At 42.0% G+C, this 19,875-nt stretch overlaps 1 protein-coding gene across 1 annotated transcript in view; it reads left to right on the top strand.

Moving 5' to 3' along the window:
* GPC6 (glypican 6) overlaps window positions 1-19,875 on the top strand; it is a 1,220,950-nt gene that overhangs the window by 90,517 nt on the left and 1,110,558 nt on the right. The gene's annotated exons all lie outside the window — the stretch shown is intronic.

The raw sequence follows: 19,875 nt of genomic DNA, 5'->3' as shown, positions 1-19,875 counted from the left end.
GATCAGACACCTGCTACATTTCATGGTGGGGCTGAACCACATGGTGTAGCACTGCATACATTTACATACTGTATGTACATGAAATCCCCACAGTTTATGCAGCAGGGAAATTATGAGAAGAACCCATTGGCATTTGATACTGAGAGAAATCCAAACTTACTTTATTGTCGCATATGATATATTTCTGTGTAACCCAATGAGGTTGGGATTTGTTTCATATGTATTCACTCCTGAGGCAGTTCCTTTCTGTGTAAGTTCATGAAGATTGTGGAACATGATGGATTATTATGGGTGATTGTGGATTGGTCCCCACCTATCCAGCATTTAGTTGCTTTGATTGCATGTAGTTCATTGCATATTCAGCACACGGAATCAGTCCATGAATGGCTTCATACTCAATAGATTTGGGATTGTCACCTTGAAACAAAAGATGCCTTCTGACTAAGTGGGAGACAAAGCAGCTATAGCTTCTCTGCTTAGTCATGCCATGCACCCTGTCTCCTGCCTAAGGTGGCACAGCTTGGGTCCTGATTCCTACAGTTGGTTGGGAAAGGGATGGACAGCAGCACTGCAGAAGAAATGAGTGGGAAAAGGCATGGCTGCTTTGTCTTCTGTACTGGATGATTTCAAGGTATGCAAATGATGTGTGAGCTGCAAGACAGCAGAGCCTAGACCGACTGTGCCCATAATAATGTATAGGTAAAATAAATCCTTGCTTTCCATGGTTGTGTGTGCACACCACATTTACCTAATGCTGTCATTAGGACAAATGTTAAAATTGCTTAGTTTGGGGTGTATATTTGATGCTTTTCTAGGTAGATAGTGTGTGTCAGTCATTCTCTTAGAACGCTCAAAATTAATAAAGTAAAGAAGATACTAATCAGGGATTGTATCGCACTGATTTACATAAATTAATTAACATCAGCACTGATCAACAATGAAATTTATTGTATCGGTCCCTGAGAAAAGCAACAGCCTTATAAAAGCTGAGAGATTATCTCTTCAAATACATATCAAGGTCACCAACGGCACAGCACAAGTGACTATAGAAATCTTAATACGATTCATAGCTTTACCTGTAATATAGAGCAAGAAAATGTATAGAAATATCTCTCTTTCTGCTTAGTCTGTGGTTGTTTCTTTTTCTTACTCTTGCCATAGTAAGGAACTCTTTCAGTGTTTCTTTTACAAGTAGAACTGTGTTAATAATTCACAGCCAATAATTTATTCAACAAATTGTTCCACTCTGTGTTTGTGAATTGTGTATCAAATCATGTCTACTATTTTCTTGGACTCTTTTTGTTGACCCACAACGTTTAACCAATATATTTTATGACTAATCCTTGGCTAGTACTATGTACAGTTAGTTTAGGGTGACATTTTCCATATTTAAAAACGTGAGAATGAGAGGTATGGGATGTCCCTGGCCTTTCAGAGTTGTCCTTCCTGAAACTGTTAGGCAGACCTGACAGAAGGCATTCTTCCTAGCAATTTCCCTATCCCTCACCCCAATATTCTCTGAACATGTCCCATCCCAATAAATCTTTCTATTTTTTTTTATCAAATAAAATCTTTCATGCAGTGTTCCCTGGAATGAACAAAGCAGCAACTCATCTCTGGCTACTTCCAACCACAACAGCTACAGTTCAACGTTCAGTTCATTATGGGCCTGTTCAGATGCTGGTATAATCTGGATCTGGGGCTTTTTGCAGATCCTTTTAATTTGCACTGTTTGCATGCAGTTTTTGCCAACGCGATTACATTCAGCTGCTTTCGCCTTTAACTCCGGATTAAATGGATGCGACAAAAACCCGAAATTGCTTTTAAAATCCGCACTTGCTTCGGTGCGCTTCTACCATGTATTACCTTTTAAGCACCTTTTTTTGGCTGCGCAGTTTCTTTGCCGTTAGATCCTCCTTTTTCTCCGCCCCTTTAACTGTCTCTGGGCATCATTCTGTTTCCTACCATTGACGAAGCAACTTCCGGTCGCTCTTGCCTTCCTTTCTCCCGCTTACTCCCCAAGGGTACCAGGGAAGAGCTGGAGCTCGTAAAATTCCTTCCTGGCCGCTTCACAAAGACAAATCTATCTTTTTGGAGCCGGCTTGTGCTCTCTGTGTTTGGCCGGCGGCGCTCCTCGCTTTGCTGTGGAGCTGTGGTTTTGGCACTGTTGTTTATGTCTAGCCCCGGCATGTGTGTGTGCAAGAGAGAGTGTGTGAGAAAGTGTACGTGTGGAGGACCTCTTCTGCCTCATCGCATCCCTCCGCTCCCCCCCAAAGCTGGATCTCTCTCCCCCCTTCGGGCTGATGCATGCGCCCTTTTTGCAGCCATGGCGAGAGGAATCTGCCACAGGCTCCGGTGGGGTAATTTATAAGCACCCAAAAGTGCAGGAGAAAGGGGAGCTGCCTTGGCGTCTCATCCCAGCATCTGCTCCACTCACGGAGAGTGATAATATTAAACGGTCAATGCTTCCTTTAGCTGCTTTTAATATCTCTCAAAAGATAATTGTTTGGGGTTTATTTATGTTTCCCAGAACGCATGCTGAGGCTTGTCCCTGGGTGCCAAAGGCACACCAATCTTGTGCAGGGACAGCCGTGGGAGCAATTCCCTTTCTTTCAAGCACCTACTCCTTCATTTAGGGAAACATCACCCCTTCCCCGCCTCCGCAGTTAACATACTAATGTGTGGGCGCGGCAACAAGGAAATGCTGATAGTAACCAATGCACACGCGCGTGAATGCTACAAAGAAAAACAGCCAATTTATTCGTAGCGAGGGCGGAAGTATGTGAACTGTCAAAATCAATCGCGATGGGAAAAGCAGCATTTTTAATGAGGATCTTGGCTCATATGTGAACCGGCCCTATGTCACTGAATAGAAAGTCATGCTTTTAATGGAGCTCTCTTCTGCCTATGATGTGAATGAGCAAAGAAGTATATCAAGTAGAGGAACAGAACTATTGGGCAACTAGAAAAGAACCCATTGCGTTTGAGAAGTTGATTAACAGACTTTTGCAAAATTACCATAAGAAACAAGAAGGGTGCAAATGGAGCTAACTTTAATTCAGACCCATGTTAAATCTAACAGGATTGTGAAATCTGTGGTGCCAGACAGTCTGAATCCACCTTTCACCATCCTGATTGTTCAATGACCTCCCCTAATTTCCATCCCTGGTTCTTCCTAATGAAGTTGTCCCTGAATCCCCTTATTGCAGTGTGATTCAGTGTGGTATCTTTTCATGAACTATTCCATGGTATCTCAATTGTGGCTTCAAAGCATCAATTTGCTCCATTGAATTGTATAGGTTATGCCTGCTCTGTGGCTTCACCCGCAGCCAGCCAGCGGTGTTGAAGCTATTTTTCATCTCTTTTTCTTTGCTTCCTTTTCCCTTCCTTATGTAAAGGCTCAGTTGGGTTTGGCACAGGAGGATGTGAACCAATGTATGGCATGTTCTAACAAGCACTGTTTGTGAGGTGAAAGTGTTTGCAAGCCTGTTTCCCCACAATCTGGTGCATTAAGGGCATTAAAAGCCCATCTGGAAAAAAAAGTGAACCAACAACATGACAACTTTAAGAGGAACAATAAACTGCATATACTTATGGAAATTAGGACAAAGCATTCAAGTTTGTCTTTAAGCTTTCTGTGTTTAGTTTGGCTTTCTCCCATCTCCTTTGCTGTGTTTATATTGTCATGGCTTCACGTTTCCGGGTAATTTACACCACATGCGAAAGCAGGCATATGGTTTTCCTGTTTTCCATTTGATTGCTGTAATTTCTCCCCAAATCCAATGAGACGCTGTATACTGTTTGCATAATTTCTGTCTCACATGCTCATGATTGAATGCTTTACATGGTCATGTCTTTATAACCCCTCCTCAGCTCTTGAATCTCATTTAGCTCCTGATGCATTACAAGCATTATCTCATAAAGGGCTGGCTGGCATCACAGTCCAGCTAGAGAGACGTGTGTGCATGCAAACCTACACACTTGTTATATCGCTAGCTGGATCAGGAACTGCCAGCATAAATCAGAGGTGCGTCCAAATGCATATTGGAGTAAGAATACAGTGTGTAGATAGGGTGCCCATGTGTCATCCTCTACAGTCTTGCATTTCAGGGGCTGGATAGCCCAAGTCTGATATAAAGATAAAGAGCCAAAGTGGAGGAAAGGCCTTGAAGTTGTTATTGTTGTTAGAATTTCAATTTATTACCTGCCCTTCACCCAAAGATCACAGGGCAGGTTACAACAATTTTAAAACACAGTTAAAACAGTTAAAAACAACCTAAACAACATCACAGAAAATAGGGTGGGTCCTAATACATCTCCGGTGTTGAAGACCAGGGTAAAGAGGTGCATCTTCAGCATTCGCTGAAAGTTGTACAATGAAGTTGCCAGACACACCTTGGTGGAGAGGGAGTTCCGCAGCTTAGAGGCTGCCACAAAGAATGCCCTCTCCCAGACTGCCACTCTCCAAGCGTTTGAGGGTGGCAGAACTACAAAAAGGGCCTCCTCTGCTGATCTCAGAACCTAAGAGGGTCTGTAGGGAAGGAGATGGTCTTTCAGATATTTGGGACCTTAGTCATTTAGGGCTTTAAACACTAACGTGAGCACCTTGAACCAGCCTGGAAACGAACTGGCAACTAATGCAGTGGTTTTAAAACAGGGGTTATATAAGTTCTAAAAAGAACCCTCGCCAGTAATCTGGCTGCTGTGCTTTGGACCAGTTGAAGTTTCTGAGTCATCTTTAAATGCAGCCCCATGTAGAGTGCATTGCAATAATCCAGCCTGGAAGTTACCAGAGCATGGAGAACTGTGCCCAAGTTTGCCCTGTCCAAAAGGGGCTGAAGCTGGCGAACCATCTGGAGCTGGAAAAAGGCACTTCTAGCCACTGAGGCCACCTGAACCTCCAGTGATGGTATTGGATCAAGGAGTATCCCCAGGTTGCGGACCTGCTCCATCGAGGAAAGAGCAAGCCCATCTAGAACAGACGGTCTTCCCACCTCCTGGACGTGAGAACTCTGGACGTATAACACCTCTGTCTTTTCAGGATTCAGCCTCAATTTATTGGCCCACATCCAGTCCATCACTGCCTCCAAGTACTGGTTCAACACCTCAACTGCCTCTCCTGATTCAGATGGAATAGAGATGTAGAGCTGGGTGTCATCTGCATATTGATGGCTCCTTACTCCAAGTCTCCTGATGACAGCTCCCAGTGGCTTCATATAGAGGTTAAATAGCATGGGGGACAAGATGGAACCTGGTGGAACATCACAGGTTAATTCCCATGGCACTGAACAGTAGCCTCCTATAACTACGGTGATGCTATGACCCATTCAAGGAACAGATTCATTTATCAAACTGGTGCTTTTAGAACTCCTTGCTCTCCTCGTGGCTAGGTGTCCCATTCCCTCCTCAACTCTAGTTTCCATGCAATGGTTATGGTGAAGCTTCCCATGAAGCGACTATTTCAGGTAAGTCTCCATGGCGCAGAGTGGTAAGCGGCGGTAACGCAGCCGAAGCTCTGCTCACGGCCAGAGTTTAATTCCAACGGAAGGAGGAAGTCGAATCTCTGGTAAAAGGGGTCGAGGTCCACTCAGCCTTCCATCCATCCGTGGTCGGTAAAATGAGTACCCGGAATATGCTGGGGGGTAAAGAAAGGCCGGGGAAGGAACTGGCAATCCCATCCCATATATACGGGCTGCCTAGTAAACGTCGCAAGACGTCACCCTAAGAGTCGGAAACGACTCGCACTATGAGTGCGGGGACACCTTTACCTTTTATTCATTTTCAGATCCTTGGAGTTTTTATTTAGAATTGAGTTGCTTCATTAGTTGTGTGGTGTGGTGTGTGTGTGCATAGAGAGAGAGATGCATATATAGAGATGCCAATAGATTCAACAGCATTGACTGTTATTATTATTATTATTATTATTATTATTATTTATTTATTTAAGACATATATCACTTTTCAGGCAGACCTCACAAAGCGGTTTACTTAAGATTATTACAGTAAATATTTTTTTTAAAAAAAGTTACAATAAAATGGAAAAGACAGTTTCGTTAAAAAGAATATGTTACTGCTTCTTCTTCTCTCCCCTTGGGTCAAGATGGTTCTACTGCAGATGCCCCTGTGGTGACAGTTGGGGGAAGGAGGGTAATTAAGAGGGAGAACTTTTGGATTTACTCTCTGGACACATTGGCACCACATGGCCTGAGCCTGGAGGACAGTACCACCACTACTTCGCTTCTGCAAAGGAAGCCCCTCTGAGAATTCCATCCTCAAAGCTCTATAACTGCCACCTTGGTAACAGCATTTGTATGATAGCAGCTGATGAAGGTGGAAGCTGAAACGTTTTGTTAATACAATAAAAACCTCTGTTTGGTTAATCACAATTATGCGTATATATTTTTAGGTGATTAATGGAATCCTTATAGGGATCCAGAGCAAGCTTGTGTGATGTGGATATATACACTTGTGTGTGTATATACACACACACACACACATACATACATACATACATACATATATAATTACTCCCATTGGGATTATTATCATCATCTCTTATTTGGCATGCTGTAGTGACAGCAATAAGATTTTCATTCTTTACTAATTAGCTTGATTGCTTTTTTCGCCTCCTTTGTACTTCCTATTACACTAGTCCATTCCATTATGGAACTTACAATGAAAACAAGTAGATGTCTATTGTCTCGTCTTGCAGCAAGTGCTCAGCAATTATTAGTGTCAATTGATAGTGTTGGTGTGCATCACTGCAAGTCACATGCACACAACTATGAATGCACAATATATATAATAATACTATATCACTCAAATTTTCAACTTTCTGAGTTGGAAAACCCTGCCATTTCTCTTTAAAAAGGAGAAGAAAAAGACTGCCTGTAAACCAAAGAGCTTATTGTAGAATATATGAGTTTCATATCATTTGATGTTATAAGATAAAGATTTTTCACATCCAATCCTTAAAAAGCATAAGGTACACAATGTATGAAACCAACCGATACATAAAGATAGATGTGAATAATGACCGTATCTAATGCATTAATAATCTATCCAATTTTTAAAAAAGATATAATTCCAGCATTGATAGAAGTTACATATGTACATTTGAGGGAGAATTGCCAGGATTTTATCTACCTCTGCTAACGAGACCATTTTAAATAGAGGCGTATCTCTTTAGTTGTAGAAGCTGTAGTATAAACTACAGCAGAACTTTGCCACCCTGGGCTCCTACTTGCCGCCCTGGGCTACTACTGGGAGAAAGCGCAGGATATAAATCTAATAAATAAATAAACTTTCTCATCTGGGCCTTTGTAATTTTGATCTTCCAAATATTAATGCATATGGAAATGTTTAATGTCTTGACAGCCAAGATCATTTATCCCTGCCATTTATATCTCCTCTGGCTATCCACTTTTGTGTTCACAGTTTTCTGTAGGCTACCCAGACATGAGGAATTTTTGTAATAAAGTACACCTATTAAAACGTTTTGGGCTATTTAACATGCATGCTGATGAGTTACTTAAGCAGATGAAATATGAAGTTGCTGAGTTTCTCTTCATTTTCTTTTTTGTTTCTTTGTTACAAATTGGCAAAGTGCCTCAGATCATTACATTACTTGAGATGAACATTATGACAGAAAAGTAATAGAGTTGTTTTAAAATATTACTTGTGACCAGCTTTGTTATCACTGAGAGATGACATGCATCATGAATGGAAGAGTACCAGCTAATCTGCATATTTAGTTCCTGTATTAAGCATAATTTACATATACTACTTTATGAGTATGTTGGGTGTGAAGCTAGAAATGGTAGCCCTGTTCTTCATCCTATGAATATGAATATTCTGAGCTATTTTAATATTGTCTGGCATTACAAAAATTACATGAAATTGAAAAATTAAATTAATTTGATCAATAAAATTCATTTCTTCTAGCCAGCAGTGGAGACTGGTCCATTAGGGTAAAAGGGGTACTGCCCCACCAAGCTCAGTCTATCCTCAGTTCCCCTTCTCCTGCCTGCCTTGTTTCTTACAACAAATCAAGGGTTGGCTCTGGGCTCTGCCTAGTGTTGCCAATCTCTGGTTTTTGCCCAGAGACTTCAGTTTTTGGGGGTCCTCTCTGGGTCTCTGGGTGAGTCACCTTAATCTCTGGACTCTTAGCTTTAATTTTTTTAAAAAAGTTAGTTTCTAGGTGGTCTGGCTCAAAGATATAAACCAAAATGTCACCACCACCCTGAAACTTCTGTTAGTACGGGATACTCTAATCCCTGCCGTTTCAGGTTTTTAGCCAATAAGAGAAGTCAGGGTTGTGATTGGCAAGGTTTGTTGAAGCCCCCCCCGATAATATTTACACCCCATTTCAAGTTCTGAGAGTTTCTTTTTCCTGCTTATCTCACATCAGGAATTCCATAAATATATAGCTTTCAGCAGCAGAAAAAGTACTTTCTCTGTACAGGAATGGGACTTGCGTCTGAGTAAACATGCACAGGATTGCACTACAATGGAAGATCACAGCGGGGTCTTGGTGGGCATACACAGTAAATAATTTTAGTTATAATTATAATAAAAGTGTGCATGCAGGGTTTTTAATTACTTGCAAAAATGGCTTATTATACATTTTATCTTTCAAATAATTTTGTACAGAAGTTTTAAAAAGTGTACATGCTGCAGTGTTATACTTTTCTAATTGAGGAGTCGAACAAGTTTAAATTTTACTGGAATGTTGAAGAGGGCAGTTTGTCTTATTCATATCCTGTTCGGAAACCTTCCCAGTATGAAGTTTTTCTGAGAGTAAAGCTGCAGTGCTAATTCCACATGCCTGGGAAACTCTGCCTACTGTTTGCCTCTTTGCCTTCTGCCCTAGCATCCCAGTAGGTGCCAGCCACCACTGCTAGCCAGAGCTTCGGTCCTGTCAAATTTCCAGACTTATCTCTGCAGCCATGATATCTATATATCTATATTTCTATATTTCTCAAAATAAAATATGGACACCCCCCCACCTTTTTAGCAAGTCTCACAATATGAACCCATGAGGCCATCCCGACAATCATTTCCAAACTATTTATTTGTTTTTTTAAGAGAAGTCTGCCTGGACAGCTTGTGTCTTACATGTATTGTGGCCTGCCAGATGTTTGACAAGCCAGGCATTGTCTGATGGTCTTGATCTGTTATGGAATAAATGTTGTAAGGTCGTCTGAAGACAGAGGAAAGGGCTCAGATACTAACAATATATCAGGTAAAATATTTCAGGTTCTCATAAAAATGTAAATATACTGCCTTCAAGTCAATTTCAATTTATGGCGACCCTATGGATAGGGTTTTCATGAGGCTAAGAGGCAGTGATTGGCCCAAGGTCACCCAGTGAGGTGCATGGCTATGTGGGGATTTGAACCCTGGTTTCTAAGGTTATAGTCCAACACCTTAAAAAAAAAGAACACAGTAAGCATTCATAATGCCATATTTGGTTTCTGATTGAAAGTGACAGAAGGTACAGGAATGGGTGAAAAAGTGGGACTACTAATGTCACCAGAATTGGTAACTACCTTCTTCAATATAAGAATTTGTCCAGATCATAGTGCTTGGCTGTCTTACAAATTAAGCCCCATGTCACTAGCTTGGAATGTTAAATGAACATCCAAACATACATAAATAGGGATTTAGCAGATCAGACGTCCAAAGCCAGTTGCCTTTGTAGGCACGTGACCATAAGTTCTTTAATGTCGACCACTCACTCTCAGTAAAACTGTAGTTGATTGCTCTGTAACAATGTGAACTACAAAGCCAGCTGCTTCGTAGGTGCCTAGGCAGAATAATGTTAGCTCCTTACTCACAGTGAAGCTTGTCTTGTTGCTGTTTGCAACATGACTAGATCACTAAACATCCTTTGTTTAGAGAGTATATTTTATTTGGGGGCCAGTCAGTTCTCTAGATTGTTTCTTGTAAACATCTTACATGGTGGTTATTCCCTCCATTTGCATCTTAAAACTCTTTGTTTTCCTCAGGCAGGTTTTTAATTGGGTGTGTGTGTGTGAATTTTCAAACAGCGCTGTGCAATGACTGGTGCAGTGGGATGGTGCAGCACAGGTGATACCAAATTTCCGTTCCCAGTCAGTAGTGCCATAATGTGCAACACACAGCACAGTGGGTTACACCAGAGGCAGACAGTCGTGCTTTAGTCCCTCTGAAACAAACAGGACAAGTTATTTGTGAATAGGCTCAAGTCCCATTGATTTCAGTATGCACTGGGAGAGAAGCCTTGGAAAAGAGATGAGCATTGTTTGAATGATAACTTTTCACTGATACTGCATTAAGGCAAGAGAAGTTTGCTAACAATAGATAAATAGGGCAGTGGAGATCTCATAAGGAAGTTATGTTTTCACTGTCTTTATCTCTCAGCTTTATTTTTTTTAAGGAACAGAGCAAAGCCTCTGAACATTTCTGCTCAGTTGACTTTCCTGAATGATTTGAAGTATAAGACAAGCCATACAGAAAGCCTGCTTGGTTTGTAGAAATGAATTTCATCTTTGTATCAAATCATCCTGCCAATAGGTTTTCCCTTTCCATTTTGATGGTCTCCAAATGGCAAATATTGATTTCTTTTTCTTCCTGGTACCTTTTATGCTTACATACCTTATCACTAATCGGGCCATCATTAATTTGAGAGAATGTGAAAATCGGTCTCCCCGTTAGTGCAAGGTGAAGAGACTGGCTTAAAGAAAAGAAAACACACACCAATTTTAGCTTAAAGATCATGAAAGTGCAACCCAAATGAAAGTGGCATATATCAGAAAGATGCATCTTTGAACACATTTTTCAAATCTGGATGCCTGATGGCATCAATTTTTAAATCTGTATCTGAGAACTGAAACGTGCATAGCATGCTTAATTAAGTGTTTATGCAGACATACCTTATTACTATGCTCATTCTCATCAATCAAGGGGCCACTGACACAAAATTATCTGTATTTTAAAACACTAAAATCTGTGCTTTAAAGCCCTGTGTTCATTTAAGCGTGCAACCTCTGCCATCACAGAAAGAGACTTACTTGTTTCCCCATAGTTAATTCTTCCCATAATCCACTCCCAGACAGTACCTACTCAAAGTTTAGGGTTGGGAGTTTTGCATTGCAGTCTATGACCACTGTTAGTCCCCGGGACTTCAAAAATAACAAAGAAATAATAATAATGAAAAATATATGTGCCTGAAGCCCTCTTCTGTTTCAAGCAGTGTCAAGCAATGGATAAAAACAAGTTCTGTTGAAATTCCTACAGATGTTATGCCTGTTTTAGATCCTCCTAAATCAATTTCAGATTTTCCTCTATGATAGGGGTGGAGAACTTTTGGCCCTCTGGATGTTGCTGGACTACAACTCCCATTATCCCTGGCCATTGGCCACACTGGCTAGGGATGATGGGAGTTGGAGCCTGGAGTGCCATAGGTTACCCACCCTTGCCCAAGGGGAAATTCATTGGAACAATAATCAAAACTCAGCTCCTTCTATATTCCAATGTACCTGTCATGAGGACGAATGAAGGGGAAAGGAAAGTAGTGCTTGGTAGAAAGTCGGCTAGTTTTATGCATGCTTCACATTACTGAGGCATTTGTCACTCAAGATACTATACTTGGGGCCAGTTGGAACAGCATTCAGAAGCCTAAAATGGAAATGGACAGCCTTTAAGTCAATTCCGACTTATGGCGACCCTATGAATAGGGTTTTCATGGTAAGCAGTATTCAGAGAAGGTTTACTATTGCCTCCCACTGAGACTGAGAGGCAGTGACTGGCCCAAGATCACCCAGTGAGCTTCATGGCTATGTGGGAATTCGAGCCCTGGTCTCCCAGGTCGTAATCCAACACCTTAACCACTACACCACACTGGCTCTATGTAGTAGCTAATGTGGTGCTCTCCAGATGTTGGTGGACTACAACTCCCATCTTCCCTAACCAAAGGCTATGCTAGCCAAGGTTTATGGGAGTTGGAGTCCAACAACATCTGGAAGGCCACAGGTTAGCCCTCCAGTGTATTAGAGCATCCACACTGTATAACGTGCTGTAACCCCACAATCCTGGCCTGTGCTTTTTTTTTTTTAGTAAAAAAATGAGGTGCCGGTACTCATACCTTGATAAAAGTGCTGAAATGGTTATCATGGACACAAGAGAAGGTTGAGTGAGTCCTCTTACAAGGAGAGATTTAGGCAGAAAACAGGGTTGAGGTTTTTTTAAGTGACAGATGTGCATTTATCACAATAATACATGGGAAATAACTGGAAAATTCTTTTAGTAAAATGTTTTGTTAACTAGTTTTGCAGGAATTATATTCAAAATAATGCACATTCATTGAACAAACACTGAGTTGCTGTTTTGCTGATGGAAATAAGATGGGTTAGATCCACCATGTCCATTCTACAAGCAGAAGGGCTCCTTCTGTTCACAGAAGGGACTTTGAACCAGTGGAGGCTTCTGTTGGAGGAAGATGATTTTCACTGATTTCTACTTTTCCTACAATTTCTAACCACCCAGAGTAGGTTTTCAGGGGGCCATAAGGGGCTGCAGGTGGGAAGCATAATTCCAAAAACATGCACGCACATGCACACACCTCTCCACTCCACCCTTGTCCTTAGTGCTCAGTCCTTATTTCTGCTTCAGGCAAGTCTGAATCCGATCCAAAGTCAATGTAACTATCTGAAAGCTAATGTCTGAAAAACAAAATAAGATACAAAATAAGATATAGCATACTGTCTTTTAAGGTCCTGTGGATGTTTTGGGATCAGAGTACAACACACATACCTTAGTCGGTGATCTACTGCAACACACACATTTTACTGAATCCTTTGTGATTACTGTATCACCAGTATTTATTTCTAATGTATGGTGCATCAAATTACTGGAATATTTCAGGAACACAAGAGAACATAGATTAGCTCCAAACTGCCATTAATCCCAGCACTTTTCTTCCCTTAATGAGTTGATTTGTTTTTCTCCTTGGGTTAACTGAAATCATCCCATACATCATTGTCTCAGCACCCAGCATCTAATTAGCGGCTTTATACATTCTTTAGGAAACAGAACTTCAATAATTTTTCATAATGTGGTGTCCACCCTTAACAGATTTGTTACAGTTATCCTTCCTCTGGAGGACTCCATGGGTCATTTATTCATGATGTTATGGTTTTATAATAGAAAAAAATATAACTTAAAAGCAAACTTTTGTTAAGTGTTAGAATTGCTAATGTTCTTTATATTCCGGTAGTAGGAAGGGATTAGAGAGAGAGAAACCATGGATAAGCAGTTTCTCTTACAGTTTGTACCAACTGTGGTTAGTTTTTGGTTGATTTCAGGGCTGTTTTTCATACATTTATACAACAACAAAGCCAAGTTTGCCTCCGAAATGCTCAGGTGCCACAATCCCATCTCTCTGATAAGAACATAAGAAGATCCTGCTGGATCAGGCCAGTGGCCCATCTAGTCCAGCATCCTGTTCTCACAGTGGCCAACCAGGTGCCTGATGGTGTGTCATGGAAGAATTTTTCATACCAACCAATCCAGATCACAACATGGCATGCAATCCTGTAAGTATATATGTGTGGCACATATGTGTTTGTAAACGTATCACTCTACAGTGTAATGATCTCCAGTATATCTTTTAAGTACTTGCCAATGAATCAGCAACAATATTGGTCACACAGAGCCTATTTATAATTCATATACATATTTCTTGGAATACGATTCTGTCTTCCCATCTTGGGAGATTTTAGAGGGGAAACATTACAACATAGAATGATCAAATCCAAATAAAACAACTAAGCATGTACTAAATGCTGAATTCTCAACCTTTAATGGCCTATCAGTTTTGAGCAGCCTTCTCCAACCTGGATCCTCCAGATGTTTTGGACTAAGCTCCTTTTATCATCTATGGCCATGCTGGCTGGAACTGATGAGATCTGAAGTCCAAAGCATCTGAAGGGTACCAGCTTGGGTAAGGCTGGACTAGATACATTTTTACAGAGATTGTTTTGGATCCTGAGAATCACTTGCCATCTGGATGTCAAGGAAAAAGTGGTATCAGCTACTGTGAAATAGGCCCCAGTGTGAAGTATATTTTAGACTGATCTTGCAAAGCTGTTCTGAGAGCAACAAACATGCCAAATGTCACCCAGAGCAATCTCTGCATTTGTGAAACTGCATAGTCATTTTATTTATAGCTTTTTATGCTATAACAATAGCAAGTTGTTTTCACTGCAGGAGGATATAATATACAGACTTTTACAACTTTACATTGGTTTTGCTATCAGAATGGCTACAAGAGACATGCTTCTGTTTCACATACATTAGGGGAGGCCGGGGCAGCCAACACAATGTCCTCCAAACGTTGTTGGACTCCAGATCCCAGCAAGCCCAGCAAGCATGGACAGTGCTCAGGAATGATGGGAGTTGTGGTCTGGTAACATCTGGAGAGCAACATGTTGGCTCTCCGTGGTCTAGGCTTGAAGTTACAATTGTGTAGAAGGGGTGTGCATCAGAACCAAAAGATGATAGCATTCTCACTAGTGCAGTAAACATATTCCATCACTGTCAAGTGTTCCTATTTCTGTCTTATTTCCTTCTTAGGGCCTAACTCAATGGGAAGGGCAATATTGAGCAATGCAAAACTGAGTTTCTTTCTTGCCTTTGTGCAGACATATCTGTTTCGGTCCCATAAAACTCACCACTGAGCAGGAGCAAGGAGACATATATTTAGCACAGCATGATTTCATGGCTTCAGTGTCTCCCTTCCCCAGGTCAGATGTTTAGATATGCTGTATCATATATAACAGCAAAAATACGTTTGCAGGAAAGTATCTGGAAGACCTTGGTGTGCTAATTGATTTTTAAACACTGTGGATATTTCCAGAAGGCTAGAGGATAGAAGAACCTGATTTGAATCTAACAGCTACAAGTACCACTTAATAACTTTTTATGTCATTGTGCTTCTCCCTGTAAATCTCACGCAGGAGTTATCAGAGTTTGCCCTTGTTAAATCGGGGTGAAAGTTATTTCAGTCTCTCCAGTGTGTCTCCTAAGGAAAACAAAGCTGATGCTTTTCCCTTTTTGGTCCTGAACAGGTAAACAAAGAAAAGGGAGGAATCAAAATCGACACAAAACTACTAGCTGAATACTAAGTACTCCCATGTAGGTCTGTATAAAGCTTAGGGCTGCAGCCCCCATGCACACCTGGTTGGGAGTCCATCTCATTGAAATTGGGTTGCCAGCTTTTCAACTAGTCTCTGTTATTGTGCCTCTTGTAACAGCTTGATTTGCAGCAATTGGCAGATGATAAGTTTATCTCCATGCAGTAGAAAGTTTTGCTTGCTAATTCTTACATGCCAAGCTGCTGTTAGCCGCAGAGATCAGTCAAGGTGGGCAGTGAAAACATGGTTGTTTAGTGAGCTCTTTTATGCTCGCTCATAGGGTTGGCCCTACCATTAGACAGAGTGACCGTGTCACCTCAAACAGCTTACTTTGGGTGTCAGGAAATAGATACAGGCCCCACCTGCACTATACTTTTAAAGGAGTATCATGCCACTATAAACAGTCGTGGCTTCCCCCAAAGAATCCTGGGAACTGTAGTTTGATAAAGATGCTGAGAGGAGACCTCTGTTCCCCTCACAGAGCTACAATTGTCAGAGTAGTTTAACAGTCAATCCCTCTTCCCAGGGTACATTGGGAATTGTAGCTCTGTGAGGGGAATAGGAGTCTCCTAACAACTCATAGCACCCTTAACAAGCCACAGTTCCCAGAATGCTTTGGGGAAGCCATGACTGTTTGCAGTGGTATGATACTGCCTTAAATGTATAGTGCAGATGGAACCATAGAATGAGCGTGTGGAACGACACAGCCTAGTGAGCAGTGAAGTGGCCAAGTTTGCTGACGACACTAAATTGTTCAGGGTTGTTAAAACAAAAAGGGATTGCGAAGAGCTCCAAAAAGACCTCTCCAAACTGAGTGAATGGGCGGAAAAATGGCAAATGCAATTCAATATAAACAAGTGTAAAATTATGCATATTGGAGCAAAAAATCTGAATTTCACATATACGCTCATGGGGTCTGAACTGGCGGTGACCGACCAGGAGAGAGACCTCGGGGTTGTAGTGGACAGCACAATGAAAATGTCGACCCACTGTGCGGCAGCTGTGAAAAAGGCAAATTCCATGCTAGCAATAATTAGGAAAGGTATTGAAAATAAAACAGCCGATATCATAATGCCATTGTATAAATCTATGGTGCGGCCGCATTTGGAATACTGTGTACAGTTCTGGTCGCCTCATCTCAAAAAGGATATCATAGAGTTGGAAAAGGTTCAGAAGAGGGCAACCAGAATGATCAAGGGGATGGAGCGACTCCCTTACGAGGAAAGGTTGCAGCATTGGGGGCTTTTTAGTTTAGAGAAAAGGCGGGTCAGAGGAGACATGATAGAAGTGTATAAAATGCATGGCATTGAGAAAGTGGATAGGGAAAGGTTTTTCTCCCTCTCTCATAATACTAGAACTCGTGGACATTCAAAAAAGCTGAATGTTGGAAGATTCAGGACAGACAAAAGGAAGTATTTCTTTACTCAGCACATAGTTAAACTATGGAATTTGCTCCCACAAGATGCAGTAATGGCCACCAGCTTGGATGGCTTTAAAAGAAGATTAGACAAATTCATGGAGGACAGGGCTATCAATGGCTACTAGCCATGATGGCTGTGCTCTGCCACCCTAGTCAGAGGCAGCATGCTTCTGAAAACCAGTTGCCGGAAGCCTCAGGAGGGGAGAGTGTTCTTGCACTCGGGTCCTGCTTGCGGGCTTTCCCCAGGCACCTGGTTGGCCACTGTGAGAACAGGATGCTGGACTAGATGGGCCACTGGCCTGATCCAGCAGGCTCTTCTTATGTTCTTATGTTCTTATGTTGTGTACTTGTGGACAAACCAGTTGAGCTCTATAAATGAGCAAGCATGCACTCTTTCACGCAAGCACTTGTGCATACATAGAGGCAGCTTGCACCTGTGTTCAGTGTAATGTGTGAACAAGCCTTTGCACTACATGCTATCAGGACGGGGAAGCTCAACTGGAGGATGCAATTTGCAGTCACGGCTATACCTTTCACATAGTATGCAGTTCCACCTTTTGCAGTAGCATTCTTCGATATCAAATCAAATCCCTGAACTCCAGGAAGCACTCAGCACTCATGCACAGTTTTATTTTAAGCACAGAGACCCACGCAATGGATTCTCTCTCTCTCTCTCTCTCTCTCTCTCTCTCTCTCTGTGTGTGTGTGTGTGTGTGCTATTTTTCCTATACCCACACATATATGTCCTCATAGAGCAATTATGTGTGCTAAGCATGACAATGCCTAAGGTCTTATTACTAATAAACCATTTGGCAAAAGGAAATAAAACGGGTATAAAAATGCAGTGGTCCATGGGAACTTCCAGAGGGAAATGGCAGGGTTTGACAGAGAAGAACTGTGCAGGATTTTAAATATGTTTACTTTTCATTTTCCTGTTGCTACAGGTTGTATATAGAATAATTTTAAATGCCCATCAGCAAATAAATGAAGGCAACACTCACTTAGTTATTGCTTGGCTTTCTTTCCTAACATAAAACACAGTCCTAATGTGAGCAATTCCAATTACTCAGAGGTAAGTGAAGTGCCCTCCCCTCTCCCATCTGCGGAGCAGCAACCATCAGTTGCTTCAGATATCTTGTAAAGGCGTATCTTTTTGCCCTGACCTATGAGATTGGGCCTTGATTTATGTGGAGGAGTCCCCTGAATCTCTTGTTTTACTTGCTTTCATATATGTTTTAATCATTTTATTGGTTTTAGGTTGCATTTTTATTTGAATGGATATCATTTTTATATTGTACATAACGTAGACTGCTTAGATGTTTTTAACAGTAAGCATTTTAGACAATGCTTTTAAATAAATAAAATAAGTCCTATTGAGTTCATTTGGGCTTAATTTATTTATTTATTTATTTAATTTAATTTATATACCGCCCTAAGCCCGAAGGCTCTCTGGGCGGTGTACAAAAAGATAAAAAACAAATAATATATAAATACAATAAATCAAGAAAACAAAACAAACAAACAATAAAAGAACCAAACAGCATCCAAAAATACAAATAATGATGAAAATACCATTAAAACACACTTTAAAATGCCTGGGAGTATAAAAAGGTTTTCACCTGGCGCCGAAAAGATAGTAGCGTCGGCGCCAGGCGCACCTCATCGGGGAGGCTGTTCCACAGTTCGGGGGCCACCACAGAAAAGGCCCTGGTTCTAGTCACCACCCTCTGAGCTTCTCGATGGGATGGCACTCGGAGGAGGGCCTTAGATGTTGAGTGCAGTGTCCAGGTAGGTTCATATTGGGAGAGGCGGTCCACCAGGTATTGCGGTCCCATGCCGTGTAGGACTTTATAGGTCAAAACCAGCACTTTGAATCTAGCCCGGAAACAAACAGGAAGCCAGTGCAGACGGGCCAGAACAGGTGTTATATGAGCGGACCTTCTGGTCCGCGTCAGCAATCTGGCCGCTGCATTCTGGACTAGTTGTAGTTTCCGAACAGTCTTCAAGGGCAGCCCAACGTAGAGCGCATTGCAGTAGTCCAGTCTAGAAGTTACCAGAGCATGAACAACTGAGGCGAGGTCGTCACTGTCCAGATAGGGACGTAGCTGGGCTACCAGGCGAAGATGGTAGAAAGCATTCCGTGCCACCGAGGCCACCTGGGCCTCAAGTGACAAGGAAGGATCAAAAAGAACCCCCGAGCTACGCACCTGTTCCTTCAAGGGGAGTGTAACTCCATCAAGAACAGGATGAACATCCTCCATCTGGGCAGAGAAGGCACTCACCAACAGCGTCTTGGTCTTGTCTGGATTGAGCTTCAGTCTGTTAGCTCCCATCCAGTCCATTATCGCGGCCAGGCAGCGGTTTAGCACGTTAACAGCCTCACCTGAAGAGGATGAAAAGGAGAAATAGAGCTGCGTGTCATCAGCGTACTGATGGCAACGCACCCCAAAACTCCTGATGACCGCACCCAGCAGCTTCATGTAGATGTTGAAAAGCATGGGGGACAGTACCGATCCCTGCGGGACTCCACAATGGAGAGTCCAGGGCATCGAGCAGTGTTCCCCAAGCACTACCTTCTGGTGGCGACCCACCAAGTAGGAGCGGAGCCACTGCCAAGCAGTACCCCCAACTCCCAACTCCGTGAGTTAATCTCAGGTAAGTGAGTACCTTGGAGAGCTACAATAAGTTGAGGCACCAGCAGTGGAAGACATGGGCAGGCCTGTTACTGACCTGGCCGCTCAACACCTCTCACCACTGCTGGTTACCAAGTGGGAGAGGAAGATGAGGAGAAAGGCAGTGGGAAGCATCAGATTGGCTCAGAGCATCAAATTGGCTACGCCCCTGGACCCACAGTGCACCAAGCTCCCCACTGCCTTGCCCCTTCCCCTCTCAGTAATCAGCAGTGATGCACAGTGTTGGAAAGCCTGTGCTGCTCCACCAGCTGCTACTATTAGGCACCCATTTTCTTAAACTTCTCTGCTGTCAAATTAATGGTCTTTTGAGAAACTGGCACAAGCATATTTATTTGTCTCACTTTTACTTTATATTTTGTTCTTAGCATCTTTTTTTGTAAAGCGCATGTTTGCAAACAATTGGAATTGGTGTCAAACTCCTGCTGACTTGAAAGAGCCTTGGCTTTTGTATAGCAGAGTACCAAATTGGACTATTTTGCAGCTACTTTGCACTTGGATAAACGACACCATTTACTAAGCAAGAGGGAATGTGACATAAGCATTAGTAATCAAATCAAATTATGATTCTTATCAATACAAAAAGAAG

This window comes from Rhineura floridana, chromosome 5, assembly GCF_030035675.1.
Source record: "Rhineura floridana isolate rRhiFlo1 chromosome 5, rRhiFlo1.hap2, whole genome shotgun sequence".
Classification (NCBI taxonomy): domain Eukaryota; kingdom Metazoa; phylum Chordata; class Lepidosauria; order Squamata; family Rhineuridae; genus Rhineura; species Rhineura floridana.
The sequence above is the reverse complement of the archived record's forward strand: the minus strand, read 5'-3'. Positions and strand labels throughout refer to the sequence as shown.